The 17124-nt window shown below is 40.6% G+C and overlaps 1 protein-coding gene across 1 annotated transcript in view; it reads left to right on the top strand.

Moving 5' to 3' along the window:
* Fhip1a (FHF complex subunit HOOK interacting protein 1A) overlaps nucleotides 1–17124 on the top strand; it is a 147610-nt gene continuing 130486 nt past the window's right edge. The window contains exon 1 of the mRNA XM_090356862.1: nucleotides 1–279. The gene's annotated coding sequence lies outside the window, so the exon portion shown is untranslated. The remainder of the gene's footprint in view (nucleotides 280–17124) is intronic.

Raw genomic sequence — 17124 nt, 5'->3', positions numbered from 1 at the left:
TCCCAAAGTTGCGCTCCGACCTTCCCCGGCCTGGTACTTTCCTGCGGGTTCTCAGGCTGAGTTGGAGCGGAGTCTCGAGGATCCCCCCACTCCTTCCCCACGCTTCTACCTGGGCCGCGAAGCGAGCGCGGGGCGTCGGGTCCCGGGCCGCGGGGGAGCCGCCTTCCTGTCACTCAGTGCCGGTTCGGGTGGGCGCTGGGGGCACCCGCGTCCCCAGCCGCCACACAAACTTTGTGACCGTCCGGGCACAGCGCGGGGAGGAGGAGCCGCGGCCGACAGGTACGTGCGGCTCGCTCAGGCGAGGGTTCCCCGATTTTCGGGTGTCGGAGCCGGCGGCTCGCCCTCTGGGGTGGGAGGGACGGGTTTGGGGGGGCCGGGGACCCGGGTCGCTCCGGCCAGCGGCGTTATTCCGTGGCTGACCCCGGGGAGGGGGGGAATCCCAGCTTGTTTTGACGGGGCGCGGGGTGGGGGGTGGGGAGGGTGGAAGCTGTCATCAGGCTCTCCGCCCTCTCCTGGTCCCGGGGGTCCGAGCGCCTGGATTCCCGGGGCGGGGGGTGGAGGGTCGGGGCCGATGGTGGCGAGGGCTGGCTGAGGATGAGACGTCTGGTCCTCGGGAACCTCCCTGCTTACTTACCCCGCCCGACGCCCAGGCGGTGCCGCTCAGGTTTGCAACGCTCTCCGGGTGCAAGGACTTCATTGTTGGGTGGCTGTGGCGCAATTCCATGCATTTGCCGGCGACACTGCATTCAGGTCGCGGTGGCTGTGGATTGTGCGCGCGCGCGTGTGGGCGCCCGCCCGCCCGAGTCCCGCGGGGGACTCAACAAAAGCTCCCTTGTTAACCCTGCTTGTGCGAGGGAGTTAGAACTTTGGTTTTAGCTCAAGCTGGGTCAGTGGTGGTGGAGGCGCTTTGGGAATCGCGTGAGCGGGTCTGGAGAAGGATCCCTGCGTCGCCCTTCCACTCATGACAGATCCCTCTTGGGCGGCGCACTAGGTGTTTTAGCCTTAGCCGTCCAGGGACCCAGAAAACTCCCCCGGGAGGGAAAAGAGCTGTGAGCTAAGGAGACAGCCCTCGGGGAGAGGAAGGGTAGAAATTGCCCCTTCGCTGTAAATTAGGCCTCGCTCCTTGGCCTCTCTGGTAGGGCTCTGCTATCAAATCCATCTCTGTAGGATGTCAGCTGCTGCCTGTTAATAGCCATAGCAGCTCTGATGAAATTATATAGGTCATCGAAAAATAATTCCTGCTTAATCACTTTTATCCTGTTGATTAACGAACTAGGGGAAAGATTTCCTCTCCTTAATGTACCGTGCCTGTTTGTCAGGGTCACCTGTCTGACCTCCAGTTCACTCCTGCAACTAGGCAACTAGTCACAAGGCAACTAGACACTAGTTGCCTCACCTTGTAAACCACAACCAGAGTTCTTATTTGGAGAACTTTTGGTGATTTTTGAACAGAAATTGAGCAGGACATTCAGTTCCTAAGCTTACTTGTTAGGAAGACATGCTCATTGTCTTTAGGTATTTTTTTCAGAAATGTGAAGACTGATTAGCCACAGTCCCTTTCTGCAAAAACTCTTAAAAATTGTGTGTCTACTTCGACACAAATGGAGTTCTGGGTCATTTGTTTTTATAGTTTTAGGAATAGGATAAAACTGTGAATCTGGTGCTGGTGGCTCATGGCCTATAATCCTAGCTGCTCAAGAGACTGAGATCTGAGGATCACAGAGCAAAAATGCTCAGGGACAGCACCCAGGCTCTGAGTTCAAGCCCTATGACTGACAAACAACAACAACAACAAAACCTGCAGGAAAGGGCAAGAAAAACAGGGTGTCACCAAGGTGAATTCAAGATATGTAGATCTATCACATCATGTATGCCCAACTGCCTAGCTAGCAACTCATTGCTGGACAGTTCTTTTTCTTTTTCTTTTTTTTTTTTTGCCAGTCCTGGGGCTTGAACTCACGGCCTGAGCGCTGTGCTTGGGCTTTCTCAAGGCTAGAGCTCTACCACTTGAGCCACTGCACTATTTCTGTTTTTTTCTATGTATATGTGGTAGTGAGGAATCAAACCTGGGTCTTCACGCATGCTAAGCAAGCAGTCTACCATTAGGCTAAACTCCCGGCCCTGATGGACAGTTCTGTACTCTGTCTCTGGAGTTTGAATCAAAACACTTTCTGCTAAAATCTTTCTATGCTAGGAAGATAATAGATAACAACAAATGAAAAATCAGATGTACAAACATACAGAAATTGGAGGTAAACATTGTTGTGAAATTATGGTCCTGGATTAATTTATTTCCCGGTTCTGAGTTTTTGAACTCTAGGTCTCAGACAACTACCACTTAACCTGTGTTCTCCAGCCCTTTCAGTTTTAACCAGATAGCTTGATCTCCTTCTGCTGGCCTTGAACTGTGATCCCCCTTCCTTACCTGCAGAGTAGCTGGCTTCTTTACAAGAGTATTAGAAAAGAAATTAACAGAAGAAAACATGTCTTTAGTGCTTTGTGATTAAGAAAGTTCTTCGCCACAAGCTATATTGTGCTGTTACTTAATCATTTTCACAGTGGTTCTAGAGTGCTTAAGACTATACGTGTAGGAGGAAAATAGAGAAAATAATGCATAGACAAATATATGTGTGTATATCTAATAGAATCATGTTGAGTTATATAAACATCTTCTTCCTTATGTATGAGGGTGAAAACAGAAGTTAGGAATCTATGATCATGTGAGATCAGCCTAATGAAAGATGCCAGACTTTTAGATGGAACTCACCTCATTTTCTCCCATCTCAGGTTCTTTTTAGTTTTAATGTTTTCCCCAAAGAGAAGCTAGTAATTGATAACAGCTATAAAAATACTCAGCAGTTGTTGGATGATCTGCTAATTAGTTTTCATGAAGCATAGATTAAAAAAAATATTTTTAAAATAACATTATTCTAGGACATGCCATTAAGGAGTTCAGAAAATTCACAAGGTTTGGTCGAATACAGAGGAATGACTCGTCTCCTGGTATCCTGGAAATTAACCTCTGCTGAAATATTGGTTTAGAGTCAACATTAGGATCTTTGGGCTCACACAAAATTTTAGGAATTGATTTTTGCGCACATGTATGTGTGTGTATGTGTATAAGATGTGAAATAGATATTTTGTTAGATTTCATGACCCAGATATATTGACGTATGAACATTTTAGGAATTCCTATGGTACTTTTTTTATGACCACGTTAAAGAGTTGGTAGATGCCTTTGTGTAGCCTCGCCCCATTTTTCTAACTCATTAGAGCATACATTATTCCTCAAAGTAAGTGTTTTCTGTTTTGCTTGTATTTAGTGAGGATTTACTTTAGGTTGGTGTTGTTTATTATAAATCAGAGTGAGTATGGAGTGCTACTAGTCTTGAGAAAGCTCAAGGACAGTGACGAGTCTCTGAGTTAAAGACCCAAGACTGGAAAAAAAATTGTACATTTAAAAAAGTTGTACATATTTCAAAATTGCACTTTTGTCTTACTTTAAGCAAGATCTAATAGTTTCCTCTTGAAAAATCTGACAACTTTGACCTTGTTTTTCTTCAGCAAACTACTCGATATTGACCTAATTATATTAAAACTTAATAGCTAATGTTAGGTTCTTATCACCTTGCTTGGGTTTGACCTCTGAATTTCCTCCTTGCATGTCTCTGCTGGCTGACTGTATGGGACTTGGCATATCCTGTTTGAAAAGTGAATTTTGAAGTTGCTATAGATAGTAAGAAGAAGCAGCTTGCAGCACTTGGGGATGGCTCCCCCCTCCCTCTCTCTCTTTTCTCAAACTAATCCTACCTGACTTGGGTTGTCACTGAGGAGTGGGCATTTCTTCACTATGAATCACAGGAAGAGTATGTTTGACAGGGCTTGTTGAGTCAGCCCTACTGACTCAGCCTGCTGTGCTCCAATCAGGAGCCAGCTCTCAGTTTTTTCTTCTCATTGTTGTGCTTAATTCCTTAATCTGCATCCTCACTGCTGAATTTAGGAGTCCTAGGCTTCCTCCTCCACTCAGATAACAAATTAAATCAAAGGAATATAGGTAGTGGCACAATACAGTAATCCTAGCACTCCGGTGGTTTGAAGGAGAGGATTGTGAGTTCAGGACTAGCCTGGGCTACCTATCTCAAAAAAAAAAAGTTAAGACCTGTAGGGAGTTAGAAGTAAAGTCACATTGTCATCACCTATCAAAGTTGCTTGTATTGAGTAGAATCCTGTAAATGTTGATGGTCTTATTATTGCATGGATAATTATATATTTTTTTTTACCTTGCTTAATGAAGTTTATCTTTGCTCACCACCAATTATGGTTCTTGTTTCCTAGTAGGTAATGACTCAATCACTGGGTGTGATGGTTAATTTTATGTCAACTAGCCTCTGAAAAAGGTTGCCCAGTTAACCATTCTGGGTGTGTCTGTGAGAGTGTTTCAGAATGTAGTTAACAAGGTCAGAGTGGGTGGAACTTACTCAATTTGTGAAGGTGTGTGTGTGTGTGTGTGTGTGTGTAGGGGGGAAGGAGGGAGAGAGAGAAAAATATCTTTCTCTTTCTCTTGCTCCTTTCTTCTCTTGACTTCCTCCCTCTCTGAGGGAGCTGGGATATTGGTCTTCTACTTTTAGATTCAGACACAAATAGAAACTTACATCACTGGCTTTCCTGTACTACAGTTTATCAGCTGCAGATCTGGGGACTTCTTAGCTTCTATAATCACTGTACCTTGTAATATAATTCTGCTAATAAGCATAACACACAACACAACACACAAATGCCCCTGCTACTTAAGGGTGCTTGTGACCTGATGACCCATGGAGATTCTCTGTATCAGCTGCCATACTGGTCGATTCCTCATTCCCAACATACCTTCCCCACCTCTGTCATGAGCAGTCCTTCCTCTTCCTAATTATCCCAGGGATGTGCACTCGTAAAGCCTGGTTCAGTTGTTGTGTTCTCCATTCCTTGGCATTCTTTTTCCTATAGCAATTTCCTGGAATCTGAAACATCTGAAATTTTTGCAGCTTATGTTATTTGATGAGTTGAATGTTAGCATTTGTGTATTTACTGTTCCCTTCCAGCTCGATTATATATTCCTTTAGGAGCAAAAATGCTCGCATACACCACTGCTCCTAGTATTGTCTTTCTTTCATTGAGTGTTTGCTTCCTAATTTTTTAAAAGCACTCAGATCTACCTAGGAAAAAAAAAAAGGGGAAATTAGGGGCATATGTGCTTGCACCACTCCCCACCCCCCAATCTGTAGGCTTCCCCTCCATGAAATGTCTCATTCATCCCCCAGGGGCCCCAGTAGGGAAGGTAAAGGGCTCTATGTTAAGCAGAATCTTGAGCTTTCTTTCCCTTTCTTTCCTGTTGCCTGACTCCTTGCTGTAGTCTGACTATAACAATGCTTCCTCTAGTTCAGCGATTGGTCCCTAGTTGGTGGCACAATTTTGAAAACTTTAGTGGGAGGTGGGGGCCTGGTTGGAGGGATTAGGTGGTGCTGACGGTGTACTTTGCAGTGTAATACCCGCTCCCAGCTCCCTTCCTGTCTCACTCTGCTTCTTGTCTGCCATGAGATAAAAAATCTTCTTGCACATGGTAATGTTCTGTTCAAGTTTGTGTGTCATGGCTATTGTAGTTTGAAACTCTGAGATTGGGAATCTAAATCTGTCCTTCTTTAAGTTGTTTTTGCTAAGTGTTCTGTCACAGGAGAAAAGCTAACATATTCCTTCTGTCTAGACCTAATTATTTCTTTCAAGTCATGCAATTCCCTACTTCCCAGGTCTGTGCATTTGTAGTAGACACATCAAGAACCGAAGTAATTTACATTTCCTTGTCAGTTTATGCTTCTAAAGTACTTTTATGTTTATGATCTCATTTGATGTATTTTTCTCTCTCTCTCTTACCATGTCCTCAACTCTTTCTTCACTGTATAATCTTTGAATAAGGTTTTATTTTTACTTGGCCTGGACTGTGATCTTCTCATTCATACTTCCAAGATGGGTGGGATGACAGGTAAACTGCACCATGCCCAGAGGAATTGAGTAAGTTATCCTGAAGCTTCTTGATGAGAGCTAGTGATTCAGCCTTCATGCTAGTAAGTTGCTATTGCTGGTTGCCTAGGCTCTTTCCTTGATAAGCTACGAAGACAGCCATTTTCTTCCAAAAGACTTTTTGTTCTTGCCTCTAAGCCAAGGGAGTGCTCAATAATGATTAGTATCTAATGGTGACAGAAGAATATTCCTCTGAGCATTGGGGAACTGTAGGCGTGTCACACATTGACAGGTCCTCACCAATCTCTTTTTGCTGTTTTTGAAATATCACTGCCAAGGGAGTTGTATACAACTTGTTCTGACAGAGTGGTCTTAAATATTCATTCCTTTTCCCCATTACTTTAAGAGAAATGCCAGCATTTAGTCTTCAGGTTGCCAGTAGCAATTTTGAAGAAATTGCATTATAACGTTTTCAAGGGACTGATTTTCATATCACTCATTTATTCATACATGAATTTACTCATGTTAGTTTTAATGATGGAAGATCATGCACTTTTGGGGTTAGTGGAAATTTAGGGTTAAATGGAGAACTTTGATCAGTTATACCTCTGGTGGGTTAATTAGCAAGGATTTATTATTGAATAAGGCTTCATGGACATGGTGGAAAGAGGATGTAATTTGGGTACAAATGTGATTCAGTTCTCTGATCTACTTATTCATTAGTAAATATGTGACCTTGGACAAATTACTTTCCTATTATGAACCTTAGCTTCTGCATCTGCAAAATGGAGAGCCAGGTGTGTTGATGTAGGTCTGTAGCTCCAGTTATTTATTCTACAGAAGAGGCAGGAGGGTCATGAGTTTGAGGCTAGCCTGGGCAACATGTGAGATATGTTCTCTTATTTAAGGAAGAGAAAAAAGGAAAGAAAACCACAAAAAATTATTCTTTGGGGCTGGAGAGTCTGGTAGAGCATTTATTTAATATTGGTAACTTTCTAGGATTGAGCCCAGTACCGTGGAAGTGAAGAGATGAGCACGGGGGAGGGAAGAAGAAAGGTAGGAATGCTCATTCCTGGGGATGTCTCTGAGGGTTATATAAGTTAGCACATAGAAGTCCTAATTTGGAGACAATAATCAATGCATGGTATTTTGTCTGTGTATTGAAATTTATTAGCATTCTCCTAGGAACTGTTGGGGAGGCTCAATAGAAGTACTATGTTATATGTCAGCAAAGCCACACATGATGGTGACAGATATGTATCCAGTTCCCAGAAAATCAGACTGTGATGAAATGTTATTTGTACTGGAAAGAAATACAAGAAGCTAGAAGAGCATTTATAATCTTCAGGAGTCATGATAGGGTTTATGTTGGGATTTTTGGCTTCTCAAATGATAGAAATGCAGAAGGAAGATTTACTGGTTCCACATGTGTGGGAGAAGTGTGTTGGGTCTCAGGAAAGCCTAAAGTACTCCTCAACGACCTGTGTGTGTTATCTCCTTAAATCAAGTTTTTTCCCAACATGACTGCAGCAAGCCAGAAAGAGGACCTGACTTCTTCCCCTTAGTTTAAATGATCAAAATCCTAAGAATGAATACCTAATCTGGTTGGAGAAGAGGAATAGGTTTTTGTTTATTTGTTTGTTTTCCTTTGGTACTAGGGTTTGAACTCAGGGCTATGAACTTGTTAGGCAAGAGTGCTCCACCACTTGATTCATACCTCCAGTTCTTTTGCTGTAGTTTGTTTTTGGATAGCATCCTGCTGGCCGTGAACATGATCATCCTACTCCTCCTGCCTTCCAAGTAGCTGAGATCACAGGCATGCACTATCATGCCTAGCCTTAGAAACAGGTTGTAAAAGAATCTACCGGGTGGGGAGTTTGGCATAGTGGTAGAGTGCTTACTTAGCATGCATGAAGACCTTGGTACCACATACATAGAAAAAGCTGGAAGTGGTGCTGTGACTCAGGTGGGAAAGTACTATCCTTGAGAAAGCCAAGGACTGTGCTTAGGCCCTGAGTTCAAGCCCCAGGACTGGCAAAAAAAAAGAAAAGAAAAGAGAATAGTCATCAAACAAAACAAAAGGCACCTAACAAAAAATGGTCAGTGTACTGAACAATATTTTTTTTTTTGTGGGTCCTGGGGCTTGAACTCAGCCTGGGCACTGTTCCTGAGCTCTTCAGCTCAAGGGTACTGCCCTACCCTGAGCCAAGTACCACTTCACCTTTTCTAGAGGTGTTTTCTAGAGGTTAATTGGAGATAAGAGTCTCAGGTCCTTTTGTGCTTGGGCTGGCTTTGAACCTTGATCCTCAGATCTCAGCCTCTTGAGTAGCTAGGATTACCGGGTGAGCCTTCACACTCAGCACCAAACAAGATTTTTCAGTCTTCTCAGATTCTGGGGGAGAGGTGGGTGGGCGGGAATTAGCTTAATCCGCAGTTTAAACCTCAATTTAAGATTTCTACTATCTTGGTTAATCCTTCAAGTTCTCTGCTTTCAAGAACTATTTCTTGTCTTTTCAAAGAAAAAGATAAGGACAAATGAAAATCCCTTTACTTAGCATGGTAAGTTGACCTGGGGCTTAGATCTGATCAACTTCTATCCTTCTTACCTGTATATTGGTGAGCAGTGTAGCTTGGGTGTATTTGAGGACTCATTGGTAAACTACCTTTTCACAACATCTCTGTCAAACAGATAAAATTATAAAAGGCTCAACAATTTTATTACAGGAAGAGCCCTATCTTTCAACCTTTCTAATGTGATCATAAAACGTCCAAGTGAGCTGCAAGTTGGCCCACAGAGAGCAACCACTGGTAGAGCTCATGGTGATAAATACGCTTCTGTAAATTACTCTTCTGGGTACTTGTACCGTGTTAGAAAGCTTGAGACTTGAATTTCTAAATTCAACCTGCTTTACCATATTTTCCCTCAAAAAAAAAAACTATTAAGAGTCTTTGCAATTTCATTTTCTTAACCTTGTGCTGAAACATTTCGAGGTATAATTTAGATATAACCATATAACACAGAGCACTGCATTTTGTTCAAAAGCGTTGTCACATGTCAGAAGTATATTATTTCTTAAAATAGCATTATATGTCTAATTCAGGCCTAAACATGAATGTAATAAGTAATGGCTAGTTTCACGATAGTCCTTCTATAGACTATTCAAGGTATTTTATATATACTTTAGTGCTGTAATAAGGTTGGTTTTTTTGTTTATTTGTTTTGCTTTGTTTTTGATGGGGACATTGAAATTTCTATGTAGAATCTCTTGTTTAAATAACACCTGGATTTTAACTTAGATCACCAAAAATAGCATGTTTCAAAGTGCACTTAGTCTTCAGAAGTTAGTGTATTGGCTTACTATGATTCTGTATTTTTTTTTTTAGTAATTTTCATATTGATTTTCTTTCCAGACCAAAAGCTGCATTTTGTACGAGGTGGTATGAACTCTAGGTACAAAAATTTCAAGATTAGACTGTCTTTGTTTAGCTCCTGGAATTGGTATTGAGATGGTACATTTGTGTTGACTTATGAGGCTAGTGTAATCCCATCTGAGCTGTTGTACTCATCGTTTTGTGTTAGATACAAAAATATGTGGTTGTTTCAGTATAAAATTAGGCTTTTTGTGGTATATATTCTAAGAAAAATATTTAGTCTAGAGGATGGAAGTCTAAAGGAGGGAAGCTAATCAGCAGTCGTCTTAGGACCAAACAAATCAGATTGTTTCATATTCCTAGCTGTATGTTGAGGCCTGGCATATCCATTATCACAGCAGAGCGCTAGGTATAAACTGCCTACACTGCCAGTCTCAGACAATCAGAAGCAGGAGTCCTCCTTATAATTGTCCCAACCTCCCCCATCCCACTCCTATACCTCATGTTATCCTGCCTTTTAGATCTCAAGCCAATAATGTAGGTTCAGCCTAAACAGGTTTAACAAACGAATGTTCAAGAATCTCTATTTACAATCACTGGGACTTAGTATTTAGAACTTAATCAAAATTAGGCTAAGGGTTTGTATTTCATAGAAACATTAATTTTAGAAAGTAAAATATTATGTCTATAGAGTCATAGGTTTTTATATCTATATAGTTATGTTTATATTTCCATTACCATGTCCATAGCATTGGGTATGCAGTTATTGAGTCCTCGCTCTTGTACTCTTTGGATTTAATAGGCACATATTAAGGATACCTTGCGCCTTTTGTTCCTTAGGTCTTGACTTGTCTCACTCAACATGATTCGCTCTAGATTCATCCACTTCCCTGCGAATGCCATTATTTTATCTTGTCTGTTGGCTATGTATAATTCCATTGTGTATATATACCACATTTTCTGTACCCATTCATTTGTAGTAGGGTATCTTATATTTTCCATTTTTAAAGCTTTGAATAGTTGTACAAGAGGTGTCAATTTAACATGTCTATTTATTTGTACAATGCATCTTCATCAGTCACTCCCATCATTCTCTCCCTCCTTTATATCCCATCTCCACCTATCTCTCAAATTTCCTAGTACTGTTTTCACGTATGTATGTTTAATATTATGACTGTATTTGTTTGCCCTCCATTCCTCTCTCCATTTGTTAGCTCCTTTCCTTTTTATTTCCACCTTCCAGTCCAGACACTTAACATACAAGAAGTAACCACACACGAGTGTGTGTGTGTGTGTGTGTGTGTGTGTGTGTGTGTGTGTGTGTGTGTGTGAAGTATCATGGATTTAGTTTCACTTGCTCTTTGGCTTTGCTGCAGTTTGCTGTGGAAATCTGTCTCCTGACCCTTCCCTAGTCTAGCCTCTACTAATTATTTTCCTGTTTTCTTCTCTGAGGTCAACCTTTTTAGTTTCCCCATATAATTGAGAACAGGTAGTATTTTTTTTTATTTTTTATTTTTTGCCAGTCCTGGGCTTGAGCTCAGGGCCTGAGCACTGTCCTTGGACTTTCTCAAGGCTAGAGCTCTACCACTTGAGCCTCAGCACCACTTCTAGCTTTTGTCTGTGTATGTGGTACCAAGGAATCGAACCCGGGTCTTCATGCATGCTAGGCAAGCACTTTAACCACTAGGCCAAACTCCTGGCCCCTGGGTAGTATTTTTTATTCTGTCATCAGCTTCATTTTGATTCTGGAAAGGAGCATTTTGATTCTAGTAAATAGGAAAAGTGCTAAGATGGTCCAAGCAAAGATTTTACAGTCAGGTTTTATAGATAGCAGGAAACAAAACAAAGAATGGAGTGGCTATTTCAGAATTTTTAGGAACTATCCAGGCAAGGTGGCTCACACTTAGAATCCTAGCTACTCAGGAGGCTGGTCCTTTTGTGTCCAGGCTGGCTTTGAACCTTGATCCTCAGGTCTCAACTTCTTGAGTAGCTAGGATTACAGGTGTGGGCCCCTGCACCTGGTAGTGGTAGAGAATTCTTCTGTGACTTCATTTTGATTTTCAGTTTAGTCTGTGCAGGAACTTAGTCCAAAACAATGAGTTTCTGTAATTTTTGTTTAACAATTGCTTTTTTTTTTTTTGGTCTGTTGTGGAACTTGAACTCTGGGCTTGGGTGTTGTTCCTGAGTTTGTCAGCTCATGGCTACTATCCTACCCCTTGAGCCACAGTGCCACTTCCTACTTTCTGGTGATTAATTGGAGATAAGAGTCTCAGGGATTTTTTAGTGTCAGGTCTGGCTTTGAACTGTGATCCTCAGATCTCACCCTCCTGAGTAGGCAGGATTACAGGCGTGAGTGTGAGCCACCGTGCCCAGTTGTTTAACAATTTCTATGACATTATAACCCAGTATTTATTGTGACCAGATTTAGGAGAAAGTTGCATTTTCTGGGGAATGTGAACTGGACAATGAATGTCATAGAAATCCAGGTAGAAAAATGACTTTTCCTTGTGGTTAAACTCATTGCTAAAAGAATAGATCTAAATCTCTGCATGCTTCTTAGACATTCTAGTTGTTTGCTGAATGGTTTACTATGAAGCTTGATGGTGATTATTAAACTTCTCAACTATACCATCTTCTCAGAGTTGTAAAATCACCCAATTTGCATGCCCTGTAATTAAGGAAAAATGATGTATGGAAATAATCAAGATAGTAGTTTACATTTCTCTTGATGTATAGTTTTATGGTAATCTGTTTTGCATTTTTCAGTGTATGCTTTCATGCAGGGGAGAAATATTTACTCAGTGATATGTCTGAAGGTATACATTGTTTTATTACCCAGGTGTAGCACAATTTTTCAGGAATGCACATTTTTACATAAAACGAGATACTTCTTAAGTTTTATTTTTCTCTTTGCTACTTTTTCTTCATTATATATATGCTACAGAGCTACCATAACCATGAGGCGTGAAGTTGAAAAAATAAATGAGTTCCTGAACACATTTTTTCCCTATTTTTAGACCATTACAATCTCGAATCCATCCATTTATCTTCCTCTTGACTAACACTACCTTTTCTTCTGTGCCTACCTTTAGTGGTCCAACCAGGCATCACTCTAGGTTGTAGAGTAGAATTCCTCACATCCCTCTCCCTCTCTTGCCCTCCTTCCCACTTGAAATTTGCTTGGAGTTCCTCATTGCTCTCTGGGTAGATGAAATCCTCAGTATAAACAAAGTTCTCTGATTGTCTTTGCAGACAAAGCTCATAACTTCTCATTTAATCAAAATACTTAACGACTACTGAATTCTCAGTAGTTAAGGACTACCGTCTTTCATTTTAAAGCCTTTTAATACATCATTTCATACTGTTTAAAAAGTCACTGAGCCTTTGCTGTTGATTCTTCTCGGAACACTATTCTTCCCCCACCTCACCTTCTGCTTATAGCTCCATCTCAGTCCCATTTGTTAATTTCTGCTCAGCTTCAGCCTAATGTTATCCTTAGAACATTTCTTTACTAGCTGGGTGTTTATATCACCATATCTCCCCCCACACACATTTATATGCTTATGTTAATTGTTCTCTTAGTCTTCTTCATGAGGGTAGACAGTGGGCCTATTTGGTTTGTTCTCACATCTATCAAACTTACCACAGTCCCTAGTACACATCAGAGGTACCATAAATGTCTGTAGGATGAATTGGATATCATGGAGGAGTGAATAACAGATAGGGCTGTTAAGTTATCAGTGAAGAAGTCCTTCAAAGAAATCTTTGAAGGAGATAGCTTTTATTGGAAAGTAGTTTTGGAACAGTTCTAGAGAATTTTCTTTGTAAGTGCAGTCATTCCTCTGACTCTGTGGGTAATGGGTTCCTTCAAGGGTACTGAGCTCTTATATTTTTATATTCTTGTGGAAAATGACATATTATTTGTGTAGAAGCTACACAATCCTCCTTTACACATTAAATCTTTTCTGGATTTTTCATAACACTTAATGCTGTGTATAAATACTATGTAAATAGTTGTATTGCTCAGGGAGTAATGACAATAAAGTGAAGTGAAGTCTGTACCTGTGTAGAATTTGGGGGGAAGACTTTTGATCTGTGCTAAGTTGACGTGAAAGCTGCAGATATGGAGGGCCAGCATGGTTTACAAGCCACTTACGGAAAGCACATATGCTTTTAATTAAAAATACTACCCAGTTTGAGGATTTACTTTTTTCCTAAAGGTACTTTTAATCTATAGATATCAAATTATACTTTCAAAGGACCAAATTTGCTAGAGTTCAAAGTTTTAAAAGAATATTTTATGCATAAGACTGCCTTGGAAGAGTTGTTCTTAAAATATTTCACACATTGGTGGGCATTTTTTTTTATAATAAGTGTGCAGTCTTTGAAGAGACATGAGGGATTTCTGTTTCTGCTTGACTCTTTCCGAGCCTGATTCATGCAAGAAGGATATTCCAGGCTGACTCTGGCCATGAGTTAGAAGTATGTGTTTTAACTTTAAGCCATTCACTTCATCTGTATGCTTTTTGTTTTTCTTGGGTAAAATAAATCTTGCAGAATTTGTTTTCCACTAGAAAAGAATCTAGTAGGGGATCAAATTAATTATTAAGTGCTTTAAATTCCTTAGATATTGAATTCTATGTTTAGAAAAAAATTCCTTGTTAATACGAGCAAGCACAAAATTGGCACCACATTCTTCAATTGGAAAGTATCTGAGTTCTTGCCAAGTTCTATTATTCAATACCTCTGTTGACTTAGCCACTAACCCTTACCCTGCTTTCTTTTCTAGGTACTACCCTTTTGCCATCTGATTTTGGATAAAAGTTACTGTATATGCTGTTATTCCTCAGAAGCTTAAGTCAAGATTGATTTTTTAAGCAGGAGTGATTGGGTTTAAAGTAAAACGTATTTGTCTTTGCATTTTAGTCTTTTGAAACCATTTTGGATAAACCGAAATGGTAAAAGCAGGTATTGAGGATAATATAAGCAGGATATTTATCACCTCCAGCACTACAATTTTCTCTGTTTACCTTTGAGAAAATGTGTTCCAGTCAACATGATTTAGAAGCCCTGAGAATCAAGAGTGGCTCTGTAAGCCGCTGTTTGGGTGGGAAGCCTTAGTTTTGTAGCAGGAACAAAAGTTCTCTTGACTGCTTATTCTTCTGTCCTTATATGCACCTGGGCCACAGAAACTTAGCTTGTTTTGTTTTCTAGTCACCAAATAAAAGCTTCTGACAGTGTTTCCTTCTACAAATGCATTTTCTTTCTGTGCTATACAATAATGTCACGATTCATGAGAGGATGATCTTTTGAATTTGGTCTTCAAAGAGTGGTTCTTTGAAAAATATCTCCTTTGGCAGACTTGCTGCTCTGCCTGCCTGTGAGAATCTCAGCAAACCTTTCTGGGGTGGAGTCTTACCTGCGTGGCTCCCCTTCTGTGCCAGTCAGAAAGCTGCTTTCTACTTCCAAATGAAATTGTACCCCTGAGGGATTTGAATAATGTCATGCATTTGACTGAGATGCACTTACATTTGCATTAAGCTCTTTATTATCATTTTTTTTCAAAATCCTTCTTAAGCTGAGGTGATGTCATTATGTGTTGTGTTTAATAGGTGCTATTTATGTGCTCTGCCCTTACCTGTTGGTCCTGTTATTTCCTGTGTTGGAAATTAAGTGAAAGGAAATTACTTTCCAGTGTGACATTGTCATATCTTAGGGAATTATTTTGCTGTGGTGCTGGGAAGTCTTGGGAATGATAGAAGAAACACATTGAAGTCTCCCATGTCTACTGAAATGCTATGAGGTCATGAAAAGTAAATGGAGGATTAATGCCTTGTAAACATAATTCCCTACTATTTTACATAATGGCCTGCTCAGTTCTGCCATTATGTATTAGAATCATTCTGACATGAGTTGAACAATTTAAAAATGATAAGGGAGTAATAAGGGATTCAGGACTGACTGGTAGCTGTAAGGATGTAGGCTTCTTTACAACAACAGGTTTGCTAATCTCTTGTGGGAATTGAAGTGAAGAGAGGCTAAATAATTGAAGTCATAATTGGGATCTAGACCAGACCTCTGATAGTACAGCCAGCTGGTGACCTTGACTACTCTGAGGATCTCCTTTCCCCTGGGAGGGAAGTACTATGTGCCTTGTGAAATAACAACAGATGCCTGGGCTGAATAAAGCTTGGAGCAATGGTAGAGCATGCAAGAAGCCCAGGGTTCCATTCCCAGTGCCACAAACAAGAACAAAAAGCCAGACTCCTTGTGATTGAAAAGATGAGACAAACTGAAGTTTAGAAGTAAAGTCCCTTGGGTTTTTATTAGCTAGTGACTGAAGATACAAAATAATATTCTGTTTTAGAGGAAATAAGGACATGGTTTCTTCTGAGGCAAACACAAGTGTGGTTGGCCTAGGAACCTGGATTCCTGGTAGCTCGAGCCACATGTTCCACTAACTGAAGAGGTTATATCAACTTTGTAGTCACAGAATACTAAGTCATGAGTCAATATACTTACCAGTTACATTGGAGAGCACCAGACAGGTGGTTACAGCAAAACAGGCAAATGACTTCTATAGGCTTCAGAATCTTAGAGCATTTTTAGCTTTGGGAGTGGTGGAGACTAGAAGTCGGCTGAGCTTAGTGATTATTTCTGAGGAGTTTATCTGTTACTTACAAGTTAGGCCAGAGATAAAAGTTCAGATAATTCATTAGTGAAGGGCCCAAGAAAATTTTGGCTCTCAACCTACAACAATCTATCTCTCCACAATTACCCTCTCATTGGTCAGTCAAAGTCTAGTCAAGGTCAGTCCATCTGTATCTTCTTTAATACAGAAGCTGTTCCTTCGGACAACAGTGCACAAGGCATCCAATTTAATAGAAATGAGCCAGGGGCCAGTATGTGTCAAAACTCAGAGCCAGGTGTTAGAAAAGACATCAAGATCCCAAAGAACCACAGATCACAAAATATATAAAAATTATTTCCTCACCAGATGAGAGATTTGCTCAGTAAATGTTTATGAGGCACAGATGGTTTTTCAGGACTGGGTTGATACCCATTACTGGTATATTGGCTTGATTGATTACCCATTGGTTCATTCACTCATTTCTCCTAAATTGCTGATTATCTATTATGTGCCAGAAGCACTGGAATTGTTTCTGAGAACAAGGCAAGCAAGGTCCACATACCCACTGATGTTGATTCTGGTGGAAGGTGATAGACAATACATAAATAAGGTTTTCATTAGGGCCTCTCAAACTGCTCTTTAATGAATCATTGTTTATTGTCAAAACTGTATCTTCAGGATTTTTACTACATTAAAGAGAATGAGAATTTTCTTTTGGGGAACCACCAGGAAAGCCTCTTTCTGATCTCACCAATCAAAAATATTTGGGCTTTCTCTAAGCAACTGGTTTATTTTTATCCTATGGACATTGAATCTTAGAACATATCGTGTTTCTTCTGCATATTGGCTGCTGTAAAGCTTGGAGTTAGTTCCTCCCTTTCCCTATAACAGTTCTCTTACATGTTTTCGTCTACCTGTGCACAAACCTCATCCTAATCTTTTCAATGCTTCCTGAAGAAAAGGATTCTTCTATTCTTTTTATATTTTTTGCAGTGCCTTGCACATTTTGGTACTCAAAAGAATGGCCCCAAAGAATTGCATATTAAGCCATTTAAAATTACTCTTTGGAGCTGGGCATGGTGGCTCTCACCTGTAATCCTAGCTACTCAGGAGGCTGAGATCTGAGG

This window comes from Megascapheus bottae, chromosome 23, assembly GCF_031878675.1.
Source record: "Megascapheus bottae isolate mThoBot1 chromosome 23, mThoBot2.hap1, whole genome shotgun sequence".
Lineage (NCBI taxonomy): Eukaryota > Metazoa > Chordata > Mammalia > Rodentia > Geomyidae > Megascapheus > Megascapheus bottae.
Note: the sequence above shows the minus strand (reverse complement) of the source record. Positions and strands in the feature narration are given on the sequence as shown.